This window comes from Piliocolobus tephrosceles, unplaced genomic scaffold (genome assembly GCF_002776525.5).
Source record: "Piliocolobus tephrosceles isolate RC106 unplaced genomic scaffold, ASM277652v3 unscaffolded_155, whole genome shotgun sequence".
NCBI classification, from domain to species: domain Eukaryota; kingdom Metazoa; phylum Chordata; class Mammalia; order Primates; family Cercopithecidae; genus Piliocolobus; species Piliocolobus tephrosceles.
This window is the reverse complement of record NW_022297087.1, coordinates 5453-14512: the sequence shown is the minus strand read 5'-3', so window position 1 is coordinate 14512 and position 9060 is coordinate 5453. Positions and strand designations below refer to the sequence as shown.

General features: G+C 52.9%; 1 pseudogene; it reads right to left on the bottom strand.

The window, feature by feature from the left end:
• Positions 1–5117: 5117 nt before the first annotated feature.
• The window catches only part of LOC111535291, a 5363-nt pseudogene continuing 1420 nt past the window's right edge, over positions 5118–9060 (bottom strand).

The following is a 9060-nucleotide window of genomic DNA, read 5'->3' as shown; positions in this document are numbered from 1 at the left end:
CCCAGGACAGGGGGGTTTATTGATGGTGTCACATCTGCTTAAGTTCTTGGCCTGTATTATCTCTTTGGGGCACGATACCCCTCTGTCCCATGCTTAGGTGTCCACATGTGGCCACAGTGCCTTTCCTACCACCATCCCTACTTGAGGCTGGTGTCCAGGCACCTGTGGCTCCAGGCAGAAGGCTTAGTGCAGAGCCAGGCCTGGGCAGATGTTCCACAAGGGCTGCAGGAGCTGACAGCCCTGACCACCCAGCCTGTGGCCATCCATTCCCCTCCACCGTGGCTGACCCCTCATCCACCATCCTTCCAGGGGCCAGGCCTGGGCCCAAACTGACTTTCGCCTGCCCCTGGTCCCCCTCGTGTTGTTGGCTGAGCTTTATGGTCTTGTCCGTTTCCTTGATTATCCTCAATAAGAGGTTTATAGAGCCACGTGGGGACATCACATCTCCTGTCTACCAGGTCCTCACCAGAGACTGGACTGCCTTGGCCCGGGCCTGGGATACTCAGGGGTCACACTGTCCTGTTAGGACCTAGCTTCAGCGGCTTCAATCTGGGCAAGGGCCTGATGGGCGGCTGCCCCTTCTCTGCTTGGGGGAGGCAGGACAGGAAGGTCAGGCAGGAGATCTGCTTCCTGCCCACCTGAGGCTGGTTGGAAGCAGGGTGCCCACCTGTGCCTGTCTCACCTTGCTGTAGGTGCATCAGAGGCTGAACCCCTCTCCTGATCTCCCGCAGGTGCAGATTCCAGGTTTCTAGTGGGTGTCGGAGTGGGCTTCAGTGCTCTCCTGAAAACTGGGCTCCATGAGGCCTTGGCCTAGCCAGATTGTTTACCACACTGTCACCTCCCCACACTGTCACCTCCCCAAACATGGGGCTGCATGCTCTGTGCCTTGGGTGGGACATTGGAAGAAGTTCCACCTTCCAGGTTTGGATCACAGTAAAGCCTGTGCCATGGGATGTGCTGGCTGAGAGAGATGGGGTTGAACCAGCCCTGTCATGTTGGCCTTGGGCAAGTCACCTGTGCCTTGCTTCCCTTTCCCCAGCAGCCAGACAAGGATAATAGCACCTATTTCACCCGTACTCAAGTGGTCACTTGTTAGCAGAAACTGAGTCCCGGAGGAGGTGCAGGCAGGGCCATTGAGGCAGCACTGCAGCTGGACTTAGGTCTGAGTCCCTGCTCCTGGCTGTGAGATGTGTCTCTCCCTCTGTTTATTCATCTGAAGGATAGGGCTGTGCTGTTCTGGGGTCACTGTGACAATTCAACTGGCCTGTGTGAGTTGGTGGTGGCCTCCTGAGATGGTTTGAGGGAGACTGGAGGTGTGTCTTGAATGCTCCCTCACCCCCGTGGGGAAGACCCACTTAGGGAAGACTCACATGTCTATATGGAGGAACCCAGGTTCCCTGCCCCTCAGCTGTCCTCTGTCCCTTCCCAGCCCCCTCTGCTGTCCTGCAGGCTCTGGCGGTGGCCATCCAGCTTGGTGGCCATCTGGCTGGTCCACTCTTCCAGGTGGACCCTCTTTCCTCACATGGTGCAGGTCCCATTGTGCCACCTCCAGACAGGCATGCTAGCCCCCAGAGCCGCCCTTCCCTGCTACCCAGCCCCCACCCCGAAGTATGTGCCACCTCCCTAAGGCCCGCTGTGTTCACCAACTGTGTTTGAACTCTGTCTCTGTGCAAGGCCTCATAAAAGCCTGAAACAGCCTGGCTTGTAGTGGGCCAGGAGACCAAAACTTGAAGACAAAGTGACAGAGTGAAGACAGAGAGACCACCTAGTCAGCCTCAGCCCCAGGGCTGTGTCTATACTGGTCCTGGCTCCAGTGAGCCAGTTGTCTCCTGAGGCCTGTAAGGGCTCCTGTGGTGATGGAGGTAGCTGGAGAGAACAAGGCTGCCATAACCCTCCCTCCCTGAGAAGGCCCACTGGGGAATGTTTTAGGCTTCAGGGCACCCTGGGGAGCATCTTCCAGGGAACCCTCCTGCACCCTGCCCCGCCCTGGCTCTCTAGTGAGAAATTGCAGTTGCTTGGACAGTGGGGCTGACTCAGGACAAGCGCATCTATTAGGCTGGTCTTCGGGGTGCCGGGGTGGGGGCAGGGGCACTTCAGGGATAGGAAGGAGAGGCCTGTGTGTTCCAGAAGTACAGAGGAACCTAGTGCCGGCCGCAGTCAACCCTGATGTGATGATCTGTCCACCAACCCTCTTTGATGTCTTGGTGCTGGCTGCTGTATTTGGCCAGGTAAGCTCATGGTCTGGACTCCTGGGGTCCCCTCACTGGGCCTGCCCACTGCCTGCAGGTAGGGGAGCCTTCAGGCCAGTACTACCCTTGGCTCCCCCTTCCAGGTCATGGGTTCAAAGACCATTCCTGGGTTCCACCACTGCCAAGCCTCAATGGGCACAGGAGCTGCTGGGGCTTTCTGGGTTAAGACCCTTGCCTATCCCTGTGTCCCCCCCTGCAGTAGGGGGGCTGCAGGGGTCGGCCTGCCTCTGCCCTGGGAGCCTGCTTTACCTTGGCCTGTGCCCCACATCTGCCCTGGAAGACCCCCCACACCCGGTGACTCTGATCCACTGTAGAGCAGCCAGGGCCCCGTTGCTCACACCCTCTGGCCTGAGGCTGACTGGCTCTGTGGCTGGGTTCAGGGAGTCAGGGAGCGGGGTGGGCCTTGCCCTCAGCAGCCCCCATTCTCACTCCAACCCCTTTTCAGTCTTCCAGTTCTTGTGGGCTGTACCCTGGGGCCCTCCCAGCTCCTCACACCAGATGACTATCTAAGTATCTAGAAATCAATATTTTAAATACCAACTTTGGATTGCTTCCTGACTTTTCCATACCCCCAAAGGGCCATCGTTTCTCTTAGGACTGACAGTCCCTCCAGCCCTACTGGGCCAGACTAGGCAGGCGTAAGGGTGCCCTGTCCCAGCCCTCTTTGGGGCGGGCTTCTGTCCCCTTCCTGCTGCCTGGAAGCAGGACCACACTTTGGTGGCAGGAGGGGCAGCAGAGACTGTGGACCCCCGAGCTGTGCCTAAGTCCTCTGTGTGGTCTAGCTGTATTGGCCACCATTTCCCCTCTGTAAAGAAGACCGATACCTGTGGCATGGAGGGTGGGAGGCTGGTGTGAGTGCCAAGCACTTGGAGCAGGGCCCCGAGTGAGCATGGACGTGGGAGCAGGGGTGTTCCTCGACTTCATGTACCTCGGGGATGGGAGCGGGGCTCCCTGTGTGGGTTGACAAGGCATTGCTTTCCCCCACCCCACCTCTGTCCCAGCCCCGCAAGTCCAGTCCTTGGGGGTGTAGGAGGGAAGAAGACCCTGGCTGTGTGACCTTGGGCTGATCCCTGACCCTCTCTGGCTCTGAGTTCCTGGGAAAGTCAGTGGTGTTGGAACTGGGGGACCTAAGGCAGGTAATCTCTTCCAGCCTCCTGCCCTCAACCCCAGACAGTGCTTCAGGGTTGAGGCCCTGTCTGTGGAAGCCGTGGGGCATGGTGAGGGTGGGGAGAGGAGAGGTTTGGAGTTTGGGTTTCAGCAGAGGGATCAGCAGCATGAGGGGTCACCTGTGTGTAGAGGAAAGGGAGTGAAGACCAGGAGTGAGGAATGAGTCTGAGGGCACCCAGGATGGTGCTGCGTCTCCTCCCACATCCACCTGGCCCTGGTCAAGGGAGAAGAAAGGCCATGAGACAAAGGGGAAACTGAATTGGGTCCATACGTGTCCTTCCAGGACATGGAGGTGCCACTGTCTGGCCCTCATGCAGTGGGAAGTGGGGGAAGATTCCCTCCCCACACCTCCTGTTCCCTGTCCTGGGTCCCCTGGCTTCCTGTGCACCTAAGTTCAGTCTCTGTCATCCCCCAGCATCATTTCTAGGGTTGGTGGGAGGCAGCTGGGAACAGGTTAGGGGTAGGTGGGGCCTGCTTGGGGGAGTCTGCTTGACTGCCTGAGCCACTTCCCACAGTAGTGGGTAGACTGACTGCACCACCAAGGCACTGCCGACAGTAGCCCCCGGGGAGTGTTTGCAGAAGGCCCTGGCAGAACAAAATTAGGGTGGGGGGGTCAGGGAGAACCACTTACCTGTCTGGAGAGGGTCCTCTGTACTGACTGTGCTTGTCTACGCTCCCAGGCTGAACACCCCGTGGGAGGCCCTCCACTTTAGCACCTTGACAAGAAGGGCAGTGTCACTGGGATTAGACCCAGCTCCCTGACCCCAAACTCTGCAGCCCCAGCTGGAGGGTGAGGAGATGCTGGGCTTGGGTGGGGGAATCGGGTGTAAAGGGGCCTGCTCACCCCTCAGCTTAGCTCAAGGGCTCAAGGCGTCAAAGGCTCAGCCTGCCCCTCAGGAAGGAGTCTGGGCCCAGGCAGACACTCACTAGGACAAGGGCAAATGTGACGAGTAGGAGGTCTAGAATGAGAAGAGCCACAGCATAGCCGGGGATGGAGGCGTCTGGCAGGTTGGGGCTAGGAGTGCCTAGAGCAGACCAAGAAGGCTATGGCCAGGCGGGGGCCCTGCCTCCCAGGCTTCTGAGAAGGCAGAATCTGGGCCCAGAAGTTGCTGCGGGACCAGGGAGCTGGGGCTAGGAGCATCTTGGAGGGCTCCATGAGGAAGGGAGGCAGGTTTCAGATTAGGGCATGTGGAGGCAGCGAGCCCAAGGGAGGAGGCCAATGGACAGACGGAGGGGGCCTGCAGAGGGAAGGAGTTACTGACCGAGGTCTGGGATGACCATCTCTACCAAGAGGCCCTCTGCCTCCCCCAGGTTGTGCAGGTGTGCAGACCCTGACACACACAGTCCCTCACAAGAGCCTGAGCTGGCACCGCGCTGAAGAAGGTGGCACCCACTCTGGCGGTCAGTGGGCCCAGCCTGGCGGGAGGATTATCACAGACTTCAGGGGGCTGGGCAGCCTGGGGGGCCTAAGGGCGGTCATCTCTTCCAGCCTCCTGCCCTCAACCCCAGAACCCAGGGCCACCCCGGACCCACTGGAATTCCTCCACCACCACTTGGTCAAAGTTTGGCAGAGGTCTGAGGACGAAGGTCAGCTGGGGAGTCAGGAGAGGATAAAGAGGGTCACAGCTCTAGCAAAGCCTTGTCCGGTCATCCCCCATCTTCCCGAGGCCTCTTCCCCGACTCCCCACTTCACCCATCCGGTCAGCTCCCCTGAAGTGCCCAGAACTCAGGGCTGGTTTTGTCCTCCAAGGCCTTGGTGTACGGCTGGCCCAGGATCTGCAGCCAAACTTCATACAGCACCAGCTCCGCCTTCTCCCCTAGAGAGATGGGGGTGGAGGTGGCATCAGCCTGCACTCCCTCTCCTGGAAGCCCTGGGGTGGGACATGCACCCAAGCTCTAATGCTCCATCCAGGGGTCAGCTGCCGCTGGTCTAACCGTCAAATTTCTTGCTGCCTGTTTTTATGTGGCCCACGAGCAAAGAATGGCTTTTATATGTTCAAATGGTAGAAAACATGGAAAGTAGAATAGTATCTTGTGACACATGAAAAGTACATGACATGCAAACTTCCACGTCCATAAAGAAAGTTTTCTGGGAATGTGGCCATGCTCAATTGTTGACATCTTGCCTAGGGCTGATTTCTTGCTACAGGGAAGGGTTTGAGTAGGTGGTGACTAAAAGCCAGTGGTCTGCAGAGCCTTAAAGAGTTTCCTTCTGGCCCTTTACGGAAAACGCTTGCTACCCCCTGCACTGATCCATCTAATGGAATACGCTGCTCACTCCGAGAGTTAATCCTAGTAGGAAATGTTGCTGGTAATTTAATAGATGCTGCTTTTATGTTTTATTTTGTTCAAATTCACTCCCTGGGAGGAGGTCATGTTGGGGCTTGTGGCCATCAAAGGTGAAGCCTGTTTAAGAGGATGTGTGGGGAGCTCTACCGTCTGCTGAGAGGATTGTGATGGGCCCTCTGTGTTGAGGAATGAAGAGGGAACATGGCCTGTCTGCCGGGAGCTGGCTTTCTGGGGAGCAGAAGAGATGGTGGTTCGGACCTGTGGAGGTGGAGGCCCAAACCAATCTGGTCTCTGGGGTGGCTGGCAGGGAGAGTAGTTGTGTAGGAGTGGCTTTGAGGGCAGAGCCTGAAGGAGGGCACCCCTGACTGCACCCCCAGGAGGCTGCGGTGGTGGGGGTGGGGCGGCGCTATAGGAGGACCAGCACTTTCTGTGACTGAGGGGTCTTTGGAGAGCAGCTTCAGGCTGTGTGTGGCTGGAGGGGACTGATTTGCCCAGCACTCTCCTAACTTGGGCGTGGACCAGCTCTCACTGTTAGGATGGCACGAGCTGGGAGAAGTCATCCTATCAGGAGGCCCCAAGAGGAGATATGGGCTTCTTACAGCCCCGGTACTGGGACAGAGCTGAGAGTTTTTGCCCCTGACTTGGTGGGACAGATCTTGTCATGCATGTGAGGACTCAGTGAGGTCCTGGGCAATCAGGGAGGTGACAGAACCCTCTCATCCCTCTGATCTTGACTGCTTCTGGCCTCTGTCCAGCTCCTTGCTAAAGCTCTATGCCCCATTCCTCTCTATGGACCCAACAGATGAGCAAGTATTGTCTGAAGGAAATTCTGTGCATTCTCTAGAAGGGGAACACCGAGGTTTACAGAGGAGAAGAGCCTGCTGGCCCAGAGACACACAGGAATCACAGCCCTACTAAAAATATACAAATTAGCCAGTGTGGTGGCACATGCTTGTAATTCCAGCTACTAGGGTGGCTGAGTCATGATGATCACTTGAACCCAAGAGGCAGAAGTTGCATGAGCCATGATCTCACCACTGCACTCCAGCCTGTGCAACAGAGCGTGACCTTGTCTCAAAAAAAAGTTAAAAGCAATTTATTCAGTATAAACTTTTTCAAAATATATACTCAAACATAGAAAAGTCTAGAAATGTAATGTTAATTTCAGGAAAGAATTCTAAGATGACTTGTTTTGGTTATCTGCATTTTTTTTCTTTTATTTTTTGGAGATAGGGTCTTATTCTGTCACCCAGGCTGGAGTGCAGTGACATGATCAGGGCTCACTGCAGCCTTGACCTCACAGGCTTAGCCATCCTCCCACCTCAGTCTCCTGAGAAGCTGGTACTACAGGCACATGCCACCATACCTGGCTAATTTTTGGATTCTTGTATTTTTTGCAAAGATGGGGTTTTGCCATGTTGTTCAAGCTGGTCTTAAGTGATCCGCCCACCTCAGCCTCCCAGAGTGCTGGGATTACAAGTGTGAACCATGTGTGCCAGGCCTGTTTTCTTTTCTATAATGACCATGACCATGGATTTCATGCACCAACATTTTTCTAACAATAATATTTACAAATTGTACTATGATAAATGTTCAGAGAAAAAGAATACAAAATTGTAAAAATCATACATAACTAGTTTTTGTTTTTGTTTTTTTTAAAAATGAAGAAACAAAGTAGATTGTCCAGGAAGATAGTTACTTCCACTTTGTATTTCTCTGGTGAACTCGTTAGGAACTCTAAAAAGTTCCAGGAGTAGAATCACGGGGTCAGAGTACCCCGGCTTTGACTTCTGGTTCAGAGAATCCTAACAACTTACATTGTCACCAGCAAGGTGTTTGACTACCTGAGCAAATCTCACCTTAAATCAATTCTCACCTGACATTAGCTGCTCAGCTTTCTGCTGATACATTGACTCCAGGAGGATCCTTGAGTTCTGTGTGTTTGGCTGGCCTCTGGTGGCCCGATTATTATTTTCTGCCAGGCAAAGGTCAGTCACCTGCTCACAGATCTCATCACTCACGATATGCTGCAGCTGGAATCAAACAAAGGCAAGCTGTTAGTGAACACAGAAAACATTTCTCCATTATACAGTTCAATGCTCCTTTGATCCAGTCACTCAACTCAAAAAAGGCTTTGGTTTCTTTTGGTTAGCAATTTTAGAAAATTAATCATACAAACCACTGTATCATTTTATTGGAGAATAATCAAGCCAAGATTTTCAACCATATCAGTGGTCCATTGTAAAATTTTCATATCTATTTAAAATCAAAACCATAGAAGATTCAGGTTAATGTACTTTTGTTGTTGTTTTGTTGCACCCAGGCTGGAGTGCAGTGCGTGATGGCTTACCACAGCCTCTGACTCCTTGGTTCAAGTGATTCTCCTGCTTCAGCCTCCTGAGTAGCTGGAATTTCAGGCACGCACCACCATGCCCAGCTAATTTTTGTATTTTTAGTAGAGACGGGGTTTCACCATGCTGGCCAGGATGGTCTCGATCTCCTGACCTTATGATCTGCCCGTCTCGACCTCCCAAAGTGCTGGAATTATAGGTGTGAGCCACAGTGCCCAGCCTAATGTACTGTTTATTTAAAATTCTAAGGATCTTTAAATAATTTTCCATGGATCATATTTTTATTGCATTTTAAAATCATTTTCAATTTGCTTTCACACATATTCTCCCTCATCTGATCCTCACAACTGCCCTGGGAAGCAGGTTGGAGAGAGAGTTGGGGCCGGTTAGGAGACAGATTTACACAATACATAAGAAAGCTCACTGTGAGCTGGGTGAGGAAGGGAGCCTTGGAGAATCATGAATGCAGTATCTATGTCTATATTCCCAGCCCAACTGCAAAGCCTGAAATTCATTAGGTATTTACGAAATAGCTGCTGAGTTATTACCTACGGGCGTTCAGCTGAAGAAGCAGGATTGGGACTAAGAGTCAAGCGTCCTGACTCCTAGCCCAATACTTTTCCAAACACACCACCTATTTTTCTATATCTGATAGAAAGTATAGTGCTTAAGATGTACATAATGTGAACTCACTTTCAATACAGGCCAATCATGATTGACTGTCAGTAGCTTTTGTGACAATCTTAGTAAAGTAGAAAGTTGAACCTTTCAGAGTTCCCATTCTCATGTCATATGCTGTTTCTGTTTTGAAATAAAAATCCTTCCAAATGAAACTGTATCCATCAAAATGACAGAGAAGTGAAAATAGACACAAGAAGAAAGTAAAACAGTAATTTCAACATCGATTTGTCTATTTTGCTTTAGTAGTATAACCTCCAAGCCATTCTATTTTTTGGAAGAGACATTGTTTTTGAAGTGTTAGAAACCATGATAACTATTCTTAA